The sequence below is a fragment of the Montipora capricornis genome, chromosome 14 (genome assembly GCF_036669925.1).
Source record: "Montipora capricornis isolate CH-2021 chromosome 14, ASM3666992v2, whole genome shotgun sequence".
In the NCBI taxonomy this organism is placed as follows: domain Eukaryota; kingdom Metazoa; phylum Cnidaria; class Anthozoa; order Scleractinia; family Acroporidae; genus Montipora; species Montipora capricornis.
Window position 1 is genome coordinate 2773049 of NC_090896.1, and position 15000 is coordinate 2788048.

Sequence of the window (15000 nt, forward strand, 5' to 3'; positions counted from 1 at the left end):
ATGCAAAAAGAGAGCCAGTGGGTCTGGGGAACACCACAAGAGAAAGAAGTTCGAGAAATCAAGTCTTGCTTGACAAGACCACCTACATGTAGCTTTGTACAACCCTAACAGAGAAACCAAGATCTCCATAGATTCATCTACCTTTGGACTGGGTGGCACCCTTCTTCAAATTTAAAGGTAGATAACTAAAGCTGGAGACCAGTAGTATTTACATCAGGGGCACTGATCACCCACAAAGCATGCAGATATGTGCAAATTGAACAAGAGGCCCTTTACACTGACTTGGGTGAGTGAGCGGTGCAGTTAATATATCGTGACTGGGTAGAAACAAACCAGAAGCCACTAGTCCCGCTTCTCACAAAATGTCTAGAATAAAGTTCAATACTCGGCTCAGAGAACACCAAAAAGCGGTCAAACAAGAACACCCCAAGAAATCTGCTCTCGCCGAACATTCTTTACAGTCTGGCCACCCTATCTCATGGGAATCGTCTGTAATATTACAAACCACTCCCGGTTGCCTCTTTGAGGCATGGAAAATTAACACATGCAAAAGTCGGCTCAACTGCGATGATGGCATGTACCTGCCCCAAGAGTACAGGGCCTTGGCGTTATTGGACAAGAACTGATTTTATAATATATTCTGTTTTTATTAGCATCTACGCGATTTTAAATACACTTGTCACTTCGTTGTATATTTTTATTACCCCTGAAGAAGGCTTATGTTAGTAGCCGAAACGTTGGGATTTCAAGATCTTTTTTCAATAATATTTTTTAACCAGTGTAACATTTTTATATTTTACTAGAATAAAGTGGTCCAGAATATGCCACATGCATTTTCACTTGAAAGAACTAGTTCATGTGCCTGGAAAAGATGCACTCTCGAGGATCCAGTACAATCATTTCAATAACTTTTAAAATAGATGCCTGGGCTAATCAATGCACATGTACATGTAAGCAGCATTTACTCTTGTTTTTTACAAGTGTGAAAATCAAGATGGATTAGCCGGCCGTAAGAGGAAAATTTGTGACAAACAGACAGCAGTATACCGCTGCATGGTGACCGGCTTCTAATGAAACTCATTCCACTAGCATGTGGATACTTACCACCACAGTTACCCAGGGGATGGAAAAATCACTTTTTACATGAAGTTAGCATCTGGCTGGCTTGATATTGAGAATTTTCTTCCAACAGAACAAGAGAGTAGGGCTAAAATAGAGACTTGCCTTCAATCAACTACACAGAACTGCTCCACTGAAGCCACGCCCATGTGCGTCAAAGTAGAGGACAATGCGGAAGCAGTTTTCAGGTACAGCAGAAATGCTAAGAGCCCATATGTACATCATGCAATTGGACAGAGGCACAGATGAAACCGCTCACACATACAGCGATTCCAAGAAATAAGCCTGAGGTCCAGTAAACCAGTGTATGCTGATAAGCCAGTCACTCCTGTGGAGTCTTTCCCATCACCTTGTATTTCTTTAAGACCAAAGAGACTGATGAGACTCTCTCTTGAACTTACTGGACTTGCCTAATTTTATACTCTTGGATCCAGTTGTTGTTAGATGTTTGGCTTGGTTTCTACAAAGTAGCACATTAAAACATCTTGCACCAACTTTGGTGGCCAAGGCTGTCTCCTTCTGCAATTCTTTGAGTTGGTGTTCTGGCACAGGAAGAAAGTGTGTGGCATGGATGTGTACTGCATCACCACGAATCCAAGTCCACCCTGGGATGCATCTCCTTGGCATTCGTTTGGGTCGCTCTCATTGAAATACTTCAGCACTGGTGCTTTGACAACAGCTTCTTTAATTCTCTCAAAGGCGTCTTCCTGTTCATGGCCCCGAATCCACTCGGCATCTTTATGTGTCAAGCGACGTAGTGGTTCACACATTTCCGAAAGGTCTTGCAGGAACTTTGACAGGTACTTTACTAGCCCAATGAATCTCTGCATGGCTGGCACATCATCTGGGCGCTCGATTTTGACAATTGCTTCAATTTTTTGGGGATCAGGTTTCAATCCGTCCTTTGTCATGACATGGCCAATGAACAACACTTCGCTGCATTTGAATTGAAACTTGTCCTTATTCAGCTTGATACCCTTTGTCCTGCACCTGTCCAAGAGGTTCTTCAAGTTCAGGTCGTGATCCTGGTCAGCCTCTTCATCAGTGTCACCTTGACCGATAATAAGGAGGTCATCTGCGATTTTGTACACCCCCTTGAGACCCTCAAGGCATTGGTCAAGCTTCTGCTGGAAAGATTCTGGGGCTGGGCTTATCCCATACGGCATGCGTAGCCATCGGTACCTTCCCCATGCTGTCTGGAAAGTCATCAGCTTACTCGAAGCGTCATCCGATTGAATCTGGAGGAACCCATCCTTAAGGTCAGCTTTGGTGAACACTCTCGCCTTAGACAACTCTGGCAGGATGTCATCAATAACTGGCAAGGAATAATGTCTCCGCTCCAGTGCTTGGATTAGGCGCTGTGGGTCAATGTTGCGTTGCAACCATGCTCAATACCCATGGTGTCAGCTTGTCCTCTTTCTCAAGTACTCCCAAGCTTTCAAGGCGGTCAAGTTCCTCTCTTAGTTTGCCTTTTACTGCAACTGGAACACGATGGGGTGGCATTACTACTGGTGGGACTGTCTCATCAACTTCTAACCGTAGTTTTGCCTCAATCTTGCCAAGGGCCTTTAAACAGGTCAGCATATTCTGCTAGAACTTGCTCTTCCGTCAGACTATTGATGCTGTCTTCGATAATCTCAGGTGTTTGGTGGTCAGGCTGCAGGATGTTCTGGTGCTGGACAACTAGGAGGTTCCTTTTCTGTGCTGTCTCAGCTCCCAGTAGAGGTGCAAAACCATCCTCAACTACGAGAAACTCTGCTACATACTCTGTATTGTTGCATGGGTTTCGAATGTGGACTCTTACCCTACTGTTCCTAACACTCTCAATTTAGACTTAGAGTAAGTGATAAGTTCTCTTTTTGTAGTCTGAATTTCTGTGTCATCTGGGAGGCAACTGTGGGGCAGGACATTACAAGATGCTCCAGTGTCTATCTGCATCTCCACTGTCTTCTTTCCAATTTCCATGACTGCACTGATTCGCTTCTTGCTGTGAGAAACACTATAAACTTCTCCGGCAAATGAGAGAGCCCAAAGTTCATCCTCGGATGAAGTTGGTGCATCTTCGTGTACCTCATGCACTCTCAGCTTGCTCTGCTGCAGGTTGCTGCGGGAAGGGGCTTTGTTACCATGCAGGCTGTATTTTTGTGTGCAGACATTGCTAAAGTGGTCTTTTCCCCCACACGTATTGCAGGTCTTTTTGAATGCAGGACACTCTTCTTTCTTATGCTCATGTCTCCATCCACAATATTTGCAATCTCTCATGATCATTTGCTTATTTCCTAGCAAGCCAGCGTTTCTTCTGAGGTTTGGCTGTGCTCGAAACTGTGGCTTCGACTGAGGTTTTCCTTTCTTTGATTTATTCAGATAATTTACGGTGTCTGGGCCATGGCTTGAAATCTCTTTTAGCTGGCTATTTGCCGCTTCAGCTGCTTGGCAATAATCCATGCATTTCTCCAGTGTTAGCTGCGATTCTTGAAGTAGCTTTTTACGAAGGGCATTATCAGAAATTCCACATACTAGCCTGTCTCTGATCATTTCTTCTTTTAAAGTACCGAACAAACACGCGTCTGTTAATGTGCGGACTGCAGTTGCATAGGCGTCGATTGTCTCGCCAGGCTCTTGTGATCTGTTATTAAACTTGTAGCGCTCGTAAATGGTGTTAGTTTTACCTACGCAATAATTGTTCCACAGCTCTAAAACTTTGTCAATGCTACCTTTCTCTGCTTCGGACGCAAAGGGTAACCCACCGTGGATCTCTATAGCCTCAGGCCCAATACAAGCGATAAAGGTGGCGACACGGTAATCTTGCGGTTTTAGGTGCAAGCCTGTTATTGTCTCGTACGCTTTCCACGTTTGCAGCCAGTTTTTCCAATTTCTCGCCAGATTTCCTCGAAGTTCCAACCTTGGCGGTAACGGAACATTAGAGGTGAAGACTTGCTGTGTGGAATTTGAAGTCGGTGCTGTGCTGCTGCTTGTTGTTGGCGGAGTTGTGTCATTTGTGCTAGCATCCATATTTGGTGAGGGTTTCGTCACTATTTCTCATCAAAATCAATCCAAATTAAACTAAACGTGAGCGAAATCTTGCCGTACTTCTCGCTCAGAAGTTTACTTCTGACACCATGTAACGTTCTTAGCTCCAAACCCTGAAGAGAAACTGATGAACCACTTCAATCAAGCTCTTATGAGGTTTACTTCAACAACCCGCTCTCGAGTGCATGGTTTTGCTAGTCACGTGACCTAAGTACAATAGCACAGGGAGACCACTACGACAACAATTATCGAAAGCTGACCTTATAGGCTTATACTGATGATCAATACCATTTAAAATGGGTGTTTTAATAGTCTTAGCACTAATTGTGACGCTGCTTACAAACAATAGTACTCACTTGAAAGAGTATTTTTGGGGTAGTCCATTTGAGTAGTCCATCATGGTAGTTCAGTGTTTTCAACTCTCCCCCTTAGTCTCTAGCTTTGCAGGAGTAGAGTTTGGGCCTTTGCATTACCGTTGTTTAGAAGCTGAAAAAGAACCAAATTTGAAACTAAATCAGGGAAATTATGACTCTTTTTAATATCAACATCTACATGTACACGTACATTTATAAGTTAGCAGGAACTATAAAATGCTAACCTTAAATAAAAAATACATAAAAAATAAATAATAATAATTATAAAAATAGTAAAATTTCAAAATAAAATATTGAATCATCATCAGCTAATCAGACTTGATCTCGTAAGTAGTCACTCAACCTCTCCTTAAAAGTATCTAGAGAATTAACAGTAGCTAAGACAATTTCTGATGGAATTCTGTTCCATTCTTCAACTGTTCTTTGGAAAAAGGTATATTAATTAATTTTTAAAGACGTCATTACTTGCACACTCCATACAATATTTGAAGTTGTGAGATCCAAAGGTACGGGTTTCAGCAGCTATTATGTCAAATACTTGGATTGTTAACATAAATCATTTCGTTTGTAATTTTGTAGATCATTGTACATAAACAAGCACATTGATGGTGAAAAGGGGGAGATTGTGCTTCTTGATTGGCTTGCTCTTCCTCGGGTCGAGATCTATGGCTTTCATTTCTCGCTCAATCTCACTCATCATCGCAACTGTTCTCTCCAAATGTTCCTCAATGTCTTGGTTCCATGATGTTAGGTCTTCTTTCCTCTCACCTTTTGCAAAATTTCTTTTCCTCTATCATCGCTTTTTAGTTGTAGGTTGTCAATCGACTCCACAAGAGAGCTTGTAGATCTTGCTTGGCAACAAATTATAAAAGAAAAAATAAATTCATAAATTGATAACAAAGGGACCAGATTAAAGATTAAATTTCCCTAACATGTAAAGTGCATCACAACATTGCTCACAAACCTCCCTCTTTCCTTAAGCACTTACAATAATTATTATAATAACAATAGTTGGTGACTTAATATACAAGTAAAACGCATCTTAACATGACGTGATAATCATCCTTGGCCTTTCTTGTTGTACTCATGGTATTTACAGTTGCACAAAAAGGGAGTACTGGCTGCATGGAATTACCAGTTAGGGCTGACTTTGGAACAAGGCATCCAAAAACTGAATAATAATTATTATTTACCAGACCAAATTACAAAAATCATTGCTAGCTGTACAGTCTGCATTAAGTTCCACACCTCTTATTTTAGGGCCTGCCCAACTGACACCTACATATACATGTACATTGTAGGTCTTTAAAATGGCAGGCTTTTAAGTTGTTTGGGGTTGTCTGGTGCAAATTAATTTCATTTGGGGGAGGGGGTTGTTCAGATCCCGTCGACACACCGGGAAGTCGCAAAATCCACTTTATACCGGTATTACCCAAAGTGTGCACAATGAACCATACATAATGTACATTTAAACTTTATGAATTATGCTTGGCTAACTTTTGAAGCTTAATTCTGTCAGTTTTTATTAATACCAACAAACAGGCTAAATCACTTACAAATTTAAATAATGTCTTTAATTCTGTTTCTTTTAAGTGTTGCAGTTGATGCAAAGAAGCTTAAAGACAAGACAACAACAAACAAACATGAGGGTTAAACACAATTATATTGAATGCATCTCATTAATTAATTTTAAATATAAATTGAACAAGCTACATAATTATAGGAAATGTACCCTTATCGCTAATAATTTAAAGACAATCAACATACACACTCACCTTCCGGTTGAGGAAAGTTTCTTTCACTAAATGTAACTTTACGCAGTGTCTTCCTTTTCATAAATGTCCACTTAATATGTCATTCAAACATGGCATCTTACACCTCAATGAACTGATCTGTCAGAATACAAAATACGAATTAGCAAAGACAAGACAGTATTTACACACTGTATGTTTGATAACTCCATGTGGCAAGGCCTCAATTAACTATTTATTTTTGCATTTCAATTTTCTTTTGGAGAACTTGCAGTTTTTCATGAACAAAAAAAATCAACAAAACAGAACACCATACTCTGTACCTCAAATAATTCACCTTTTTGGCTATCCTCTCTTCTGTTGCAAAGAAAAAAAAGAAAGAAGAAAACTATTTTGAATTTTGGATTCCAAACAATTTTGACCTTAAATTAATCAAATTTTTAACATAATTTTCCTGTTTAAGTATAGACCCAGTGTTGATGTTAGTCACGAGAGAGCCGAAGGAAGAGAAAATCAAGTGGTTTGCCCACAAAATTAATCAAAGGGCCCTATGAGCCAATTAGCTCATGGATGAATTTGATTGAAATTATCAAAGGCTCCTTAGAGCTATCCCATCCCATGGTAATACATACAGTGATGGTGGATTGAATTCATTAATGTTCATTAACAGTGTCCCATAATTAGTGCCAATGTCAATTAGTAACTTACATGGAATACTAGTTATATACCGTGTATAGCAGTTATGTTTGATAGAGGCCCTATAAACCTTAATTATAGTCGCTAACAGACCTCATTCACAATTAGACACATTATAGAGAGCTTGGACATTTCAGTGAAAACATGATAAGTTGTTATAGTTGTTGATGACATAAGAAATTCATTTCCCTTCAAAGCAAAAGCATTTGACTATTACATGATTAAAGCCCTGTATTATAAAAAGATTATATCTGGTCCAGTAATTGTTTGTAAAGGAAATGATCGTGCAAAAAGGAGAAAAACATTTACACCCCTCCCCCCTCCCACCCCTTCTGTCAAAAATCTTGGTAATTTAAAATGAAATGCACTTCTAAATAAATATAATTGATATTAGAAAGTGTGCAATTTTTATGCAATGGAGAGACTTTGTAAATGAAGAGACAGTACTCATTCCCTGTTACATTTTTCCTCCAAGTGGCAAAAAAAATCCTCAATCCATGAAAAATGTTGATACTCGGCTATTATTATATAATGTTTCCAAAGGATCTTGATATCAGCAGGCAAGTCAGAAATTTAAAGAAAACGAAAATTATAAGACATGTTTTGACAGAAACTTCTGTCATCTTCAGTTGATTAATGTACAGAAAAAGTGCTAATTATGCCAGTACATGTAACAACGGAATGTACATAAAACGTGACAATGTGAGAATTAACAGGATAGTTTTAGATTTACGTGATGCAGTTGTTGATTAAGAGAAGGTTGTTCTCTTTGAATATGAAAAGCTTCTTTTATCTTGAGTTGAAAAGTCGTAGAGACGTGATCTAAAATATGGAAACATTCCCCTGAAGACAGGACGCGACATTGTTCGGAATTCTGTAGGTGTTTGAAAATGTGAGAGGCCCTATCACTGACTAAGTGCTCACGCACGCGTGTGGAAAAATGCCGGGTTGTTTCGCCGACATAACAGGCATTACAGCCCGCACATACAAACTTATAAACCACACGTGAACGAAGCCCGCCAGGGATAGGGTCTTTCACACCAAGCAAGTTGCCTATCTTAAAGGAGGAAAAAACTAGTTTGATGTCCAAATCATTGCAGTAGCGCTTGATAAAGTGATGGATCTTTTTCTGAGTTATGACAGAAAAATGGCCTATATAAGGTAGCTTAAAATAAAATATACAGTAGGCGAAGTGGGAAGGGAACCCTGGGGATAATGATTACTTAGGGTCCCAGTAATGTAACGGTTTACAACCCTTTCAATTAAATGGGCAGGGAAAGATTCTTTTTTAGGATTTCCATAAGCTTAGTTACATGTATGTCCTCGTGTAGCCCCTACCAGGTGTTGTTAATCTTTTAGGCCCTATCAATAAGAGTCCTGATGAGACCCACTTTGTAAGAGTATGAAGTGAAACTGAAATAATTAGTTAATAACCCAGTAAAGGCTTAAGCTTAACGGTTTCAACACTAATACCGTTCTGGACTCATGTCTGTGCAGGGGTGGATCCATACTGGAGTGAGTGAGTCAGCATCCGATACCTCATGGCATGACTACATCATCTAAGAGTTAAAAATTTAGTCTTTTACTCAGAAAATTTAAAACATTCTAGGTAAGCTTACCAGTTTCAACAATAATACCTTCTTGGAGCAGTGTCAGTACAGGGGGCGGATCCATCCTGGTTTCCACCAATCGGTCAGAAACCTATGGGAAAGGGGACTTAGGAGAGTTAAAGCCAAAACATTCCCGGGGAAGTACATGTATGCCCCCAGACCCCCCAAGAAACATTTTATCCTAGATTTGCCCCTGGAGCATGACTATTTTGGGGGTGACGGGTAAAGGGGGTGAAAACTGAAACAACCCAAACCTTTACAAAAATGCTATGCTTACATGTAAGCCTAAAAATTATCTAAAGCATATTGTTTAGGCCTAAGGTTAGCATTTTAGTAAAGGTTTGGATTGTTTCAGCTATTGTACCCTTCACCCCCCTACCGCCATCCCCTTCACCCCAAACCAAGGATGGGAAGATGAGGCATTTTGGATTTTGTGCGGCTTCATCCTTGATTTGGGGCAATGGGGGTTTGCTGTTCCATTCCATTTTTTTCTGTCCAAGATTGTCTGAGAGCTTCGACTGCAATTACTCACAGCGTCAAGTATAGCAATCATGACTGTACAATAAATCTGTGCTCAAACGTAATTATTTTAATACGCTTAAACATGGAATGCTACAAAACATAAAACTTAATTATATAGAAAATGCATCGGCTGGTACATGTAATTGCAGCAATAATTACAGTAAGAAAAAAAAGTTAGTTTGTCTGCCAGCAAGACTCAAACCTGCCCAAAAACATCAGGTACGCTGCTCTTGCTCGCCGATATTGCATGCTAGACCACTAGGCAAACCATGGAGTGGCTGTTACATTGTACCTTGGCATTATTTTAAAGAAGTGTATGGGTGCCTTAATACCCATCACTGTTAGTGATATTAATTTTTATCTAGATAGATTGGTTTTTTTTCATTCTTGGAAATCAAACACCGTACGATTTATGTTGACAAACATACATGTAAGGATAACCACGATTTACAACAGATTACCGATGGTTTTTATCATAATTTCGTCGTGTAAGTAAGAGACAGTGAATTCGTGACTTTTATTTCAATTGGCTGTAAATTGTGATTTACCGTTGAAAGCCATTGCAAACCATCATAAATCACACAAAAACCTTTTGTAAATAATTGTCAGTGAAATGTCGAACATGTCATTTTAACAAATTTCAAGTGCACTATACAGTTTAAAAGGTCTACCTAGAAGTTTCAGTCTTTCATCATTGTTGCATGATATTTCAGCGAGGTCTTAAAAGTCCACAGTCTAGTGACTCCTGAGAAACAACATTAATGGTCCTTTTTGTCGCAGAACTCTTTATATGATTTGCAAGTAATGCCATGTTCAAGAGCGCATTTATCTAACCTCGTGGACACAATGTGCAAAAATCGGGTATACATGTAGCAAGTCTGGACATCCGTCAGTGGCGCTTGTGACTGGGTCACAGACCAGTGTTTTCAATCAATAAATGAGTTAATATCTATGACTCTCTAATTAAGAGTAACCTCTATTTCGTGACATTGACACCTTCCATGCAATCTTGGACAAAATAGATAGGAAATATGTACCCCTTGGCTTTTGTGCGGCTTCATCCTTGACTTGGGAGGGGATGGGGGGGGGGGGGGGGGATGAGGGTTTGCTGTTCCATTTTATTCTGTCCAAGATTGTAGTTACTCATGTAGTCTCATTGATCACTTGTGCCTTTATAAGAGGTTTCTTTCTAAGTCGACCATTTATCTATGCTCAATAAAGTACCCGTGAGCTGTATGTTTATAGACTTGGCCCACCATCTGAAAGAACTACAAAGGAACATTTTCTTTTTACTGTACTTGCTTAAACACCTGATCAAAGCTTGACCTCCTGCACGGAAGGCCAGGGTGACCCCAAAAGTCCGTGGACCCCATACAGACCGGTCCACGGCCTACCCCTACGGACCATCCAAAAACAAAATACAAATAAAAATATAAACAAATGAAATTAAATAACAACTTAAGATTTGACTTACCGGTTGTCTCGATAGCACTCGAGTCGCTGGCGAAATCTCGACCATTACGTTCCTGCAATTTAACAGACTTAGGCTCAGGATCGGGAGCGAGGTATATTGATTCCTTCGCTATGTACCGGAGTGCTTCGAAATAGACCTCCTTCCGCCATTTTGTTCGGAAGAGAGAGCTGTGTTCCATTTCGTGAAGCCTGGGGCGAGTCTAATAAATAAACCTCGTTTCCAGGGTCTACTCCGCTTTCAAGATGGCTTGAAAGCGGAGTAGACCCTGGAAACGAGGTTGCGGGAGAATGATTCGTACAAATAAAAATGGCGGCGGGAAAGAAAGAAAAGCACAAACAGAACTTAGTCATTCGGTCTTTTTCGGAGCACTCCGGACCACAACGAAGGCAATACGTGATTGATATACCTTGCGCCCGAGCCTGATCGTAAAACTTGCGGAGAGTAAAACGGTTGAGATTTGAGGCCCAAACAGGGGTTTTGGGGAACAAGGGAAGATGGCTAATTTGAACTGGGAAACAGGTCAAACAGGGTAACAATGTCAAAGTATTTTAGGAAACAATTAAAAACAATTTTAGGGATCAAAAAGCTGGGAACAAGTTTGAAAGTAAATTGGGAACACAAGCAACAAGCGAGCACGGTCACCCCCTAGGAAAACTCGCCAACTCGAGTGGTATATGCGACGATCGATTTATGATCCCCCGGGTATGCAAACAATCCAAGCTACTTCAGGTCTAGAGTTCTAAAGTGACCAGTTTTAGACCCGGTGTCGCGAAATAACCACAGCCCATGCTTTAAACAACATTAACTGAAGCTTAAGGCTGACTTTGCTTTTTCATCTTATTAGAAAATAAACACGACAATTCAAAGAGTTGCTGGTGTGTGATTTTAAGATCAAGCTTTAAGAAGGGTTAGCATTGAGTTTACGAAATGCCGCCGCGAATGATATAAACAAGCTGAACTGAATAATTAACTGATCTAAGTCTTTTTCTCAAAGATTTATGCTTATGGCATCGGTCAGTTTGGCCAGTCCAAAATCTAACTCTTCCTCGATAATTTTCATGGGGGGTGGGGAAGGGGGGGCCGGGGGTTCCACATAGTCCACAATCGCCAGGACACCGGCCCATCAAAATCCCCAAAACAGGGACAAATTCCTTGATATGAATGATGCAAATCCCGCCAATTTTAGCATTAAAGAGCCTGCGACTATTGTGTCTGCTTTTGTCTTGCTGCCGCTCAACTTTATGTAGCCCTTGCAAAACGTGTATAAACTGCGAGAGAACGGAAAATTACCAAAAAATATTCTCGTGCCACGAAAACTAAATTGATCGAAGACGAATTTGTAAATTTCTTCAGATAATTAGAACTCCCATGCATTTAATTAATATGTACTGAATCAAACGAAATTCATTCATATTTATCATGTTAGCCATATTTAAAATTAATAACTATCAAAATATTGCGGAAAACAGGACGACTAGAATAATAACGGGACAACGTAGTCTAAACTGGGACAGTCCCGGGTAAAACGGGATGGTTGGAATGTTTGGGTATGGATGAGTAAGATTCCAACTCCGGGGGGAGGGGGCGGTTAGGTCTTTGGTATGGATCACGGAAGCGTGAGGGGGAGGGGGAAGAGGTCTAGGAGAAAACAGCACCATGGGGAAAAAAGTGGGGGGGGGGGGGGGTAGCCCCCCAGCCCCGATTCCCTCTCCGCGGCCCCTGACTTAATGAGAAAAAATAGCCAAACAATGGCTTTGCACCCCCTGCAGGCGCATTTTTTCACTGTTATCTATTTCTTTGCCGTCGTTTGCAAATCAGTAACGTCAAATGGCAAAATTCGAGGTTTTATTTAAGAAGTGTGACTTCAGTACGTGAAAATAAATCTTCATTTTCTCTCCTAAATTAAGCGCCGTTCCTACCAGTGTTCTTCTTGAGGAACTGCCACACCCTTGTCATGTTATTAAAGGTTGAAATAGTCAGGAAGTAACTTTATATTTTGAGACAACGTTCTCGTTGCTTAAGTTCTCAGTTAATGTTGTTACGCGTTGCAAAATTGAAGATGCTAAGGATCAAAAGAAAAACAAGACAAATGAAATTGTGTTTACTTGTGTTTATTTGCTTTTTTTTGCTCTGCCAGGGTGCTATTGACTTGTTCATATATATTCACAGCAAAGCCACGGAAACAGCCACCACAAGAACGTCATGATATTAAAATACAACGTACTTAACGCTTTAGTAATCGATTATTCCAAGTTGTTCAAGGACGAAAATTATGTAGTGACTACCCAGGAATTCATCTGGTATCCAAGGCAAGGAAGTTTGGGAGGAAAGTTTAAAATTTATTTTCATCTGGCAATTTCAGGTCGTCTGTTCAGTAATTGATCACAGCAGGGGTCAATGACTCAGACGTACTACTTTATTGTATTTGTGGAACGGCGTTTTTACAGACCAAGTTAATTTTAGATTGATTTTTCCGTGAAACCAGACCTTTCCAGCTTATCACAAGTCTTACATGAGAAATTATTACCTATGATGATTGAGAATAGTTACTCGTGCAAGAACTCGTCAAAAAATAGCTTGATCTGTGAAAATGACGTTTCATAGTCCAAGTATTGTAGTTGAAGACTCCAGGTTATGGGCTCTTGATCACGGATGACTTCAAAATGTGGCAGCTGAGATTGTCCATGATGTTCCTACCACATTTTGACGTCTTCTGTGATCTGCTGGTGAATAGACGCCAGGCAACGTGGCATCTGTTTAATATAAAGAATCAGATTAAAGGTTTTTTTAAAATCTGATTACTTCCATCTCGACGGAATCTCCCTTATAAATCTGATACTCTAAAGTACTGCTGGCATTAAGGAAAAAAGAGACTTTTGATATGCGAAAATGATAAGCCTCTTTTGAAAGGCAGACGAAATTTTAAAAAAATTGCGAGAAGAACACTTCTCATATTATTCAAAAGTCAAAAAACATTGCAAAGGATTGATTACAATGACTGTTTCAAATACTGTGCGGTCCTTCTTATCTGAATACGCTTAGCTATTATAAATTGAGTTTAAAAGCAGCCCGAGTTCGACATTTCAGACTGTTATTAATTCAACTTTTTCAAGTTATATTATGAAAAAGACTTTGAAGTCCGGAGGCTTGCAGAGAGATTTTAGAAACACCTCGGAAACGCCCAAACATTTTTTCAAGTTTGTCAGATTGATTGACGGACTTAAACATGTTCATTAGAAAGAAAACTAGTGAAAGAGACCGCATAAAAATCTTTCTCTAAGAATTCAGTTTAAAAGGAGATGTTAGTGCGTCAACCGTGGCAAAAATGGATCGTACTCTTGAACAAAAATACTGCCAAAGAAGAAGCTTGGCAATCCACCGCCGCTCCAAGATGACTTATCGTCTTTTCACTCTTCGTCTTGTCCTTCTTCGTCATCTTGTACGTCTTCTTTCTCTCCGCAATCTTTTTCATTGTTGTCACCGGATAGATCTGACTTTCAGTTCTTTAGTACTGAACGAGATGCATGGCGTTCTTTCTCTAATTGTGGTTATTAGGGATCATCTCTTTTTAGTGGGTTTATTTCAGTGGAGTTTTCCAAACGAGCTGTCAGTTTTTCTTGCCAACCAACCGCGCAAATACTTAAAAACGGTTTCTTGGTAATTAACTAGCATTTGTAACTACAGCTTAACAAGCGTACTAGCACTAGCACGAAAGTGTACTGCGCCTGAGGGAGGGAGGGAGGGAGGAAGGGATGGGAAACTAGTTGCTTGTGGACGAGGGAAAGGACAACTGATGGTGATAACTGATGACATACAACATTTTTTTGGCCATCAAATGTCACCAGTGTTTATTTCCTGGCTTTTAGTCTGCGTTGTCATCTTCTCCAATATGATAACGTAAGAAAACTACAGTCAAAAGTTACTGGTTCAGGTTTACATGATCGAAAGCTTCTACATCGGGAAGCACGCATGAGGGACTTTAGCAGTCTGCATTAAATAGGCCATTTCCGAGTTCATGTCTACCTCCTCTTCAAAACGAGTCTAAGTGCGAAGTTTTTATTATGAAAATTAGATTTTATTCATATGTAAAGTAGAACCAATTGAGACCATAAAAGCGTCTCACTTAGACTCCCTTTGAAGGGGGCGGGGGGGGGGGGGGGGCAGACATGGACTCGAGAAAATCAGGTATGAATGTTGTAGGTCAAATCAAGTCTTAGGTTGAATCAGTTGTTGTCTTGATTAAATTGGTGATCCTCATTTTACCAAGGCTGAATATGCACTCTATTTTATTTATTTTTTTGTTTAAATTCATTTACCGACTAAGGGAGGTGAAAACAGTAGGGCATCAAGTCCCTTACAGGGTGTATCACCAATCTCAATCTATCAATATAAAACTGACGGCTATTCTCAACCCACTACTAAAA

General features: G+C 40.1%; 1 protein-coding gene and 1 long non-coding RNA gene across 4 annotated transcripts in view; both read right to left on the bottom strand.

Moving 5' to 3' along the window:
• LOC138033803 (very-long-chain (3R)-3-hydroxyacyl-CoA dehydratase 2-like) overlaps nt 1-15000 on the bottom strand; it is a 124832-nt gene that overhangs the window by 10555 nt on the left and 99277 nt on the right. The gene's annotated exons all lie outside the window — the stretch shown is intronic.
• On the bottom strand, nt 4505-10721 carry LOC138033620 (uncharacterized). Of its 2 annotated transcripts, none has more exons than XR_011128633.1 (7): nt 10577-10721; nt 8590-8671; nt 6598-6631; nt 6299-6415; nt 6080-6138; nt 5292-5370; nt 4505-4635 (listed from the first exon to the last, which is right to left on the bottom strand). It is a non-coding gene; the product is annotated as an uncharacterized lncRNA (long non-coding RNA). The 2 variants fall into 2 exon arrangements; XR_011128634.1 differs by having other exon boundaries at nt 5292-5374.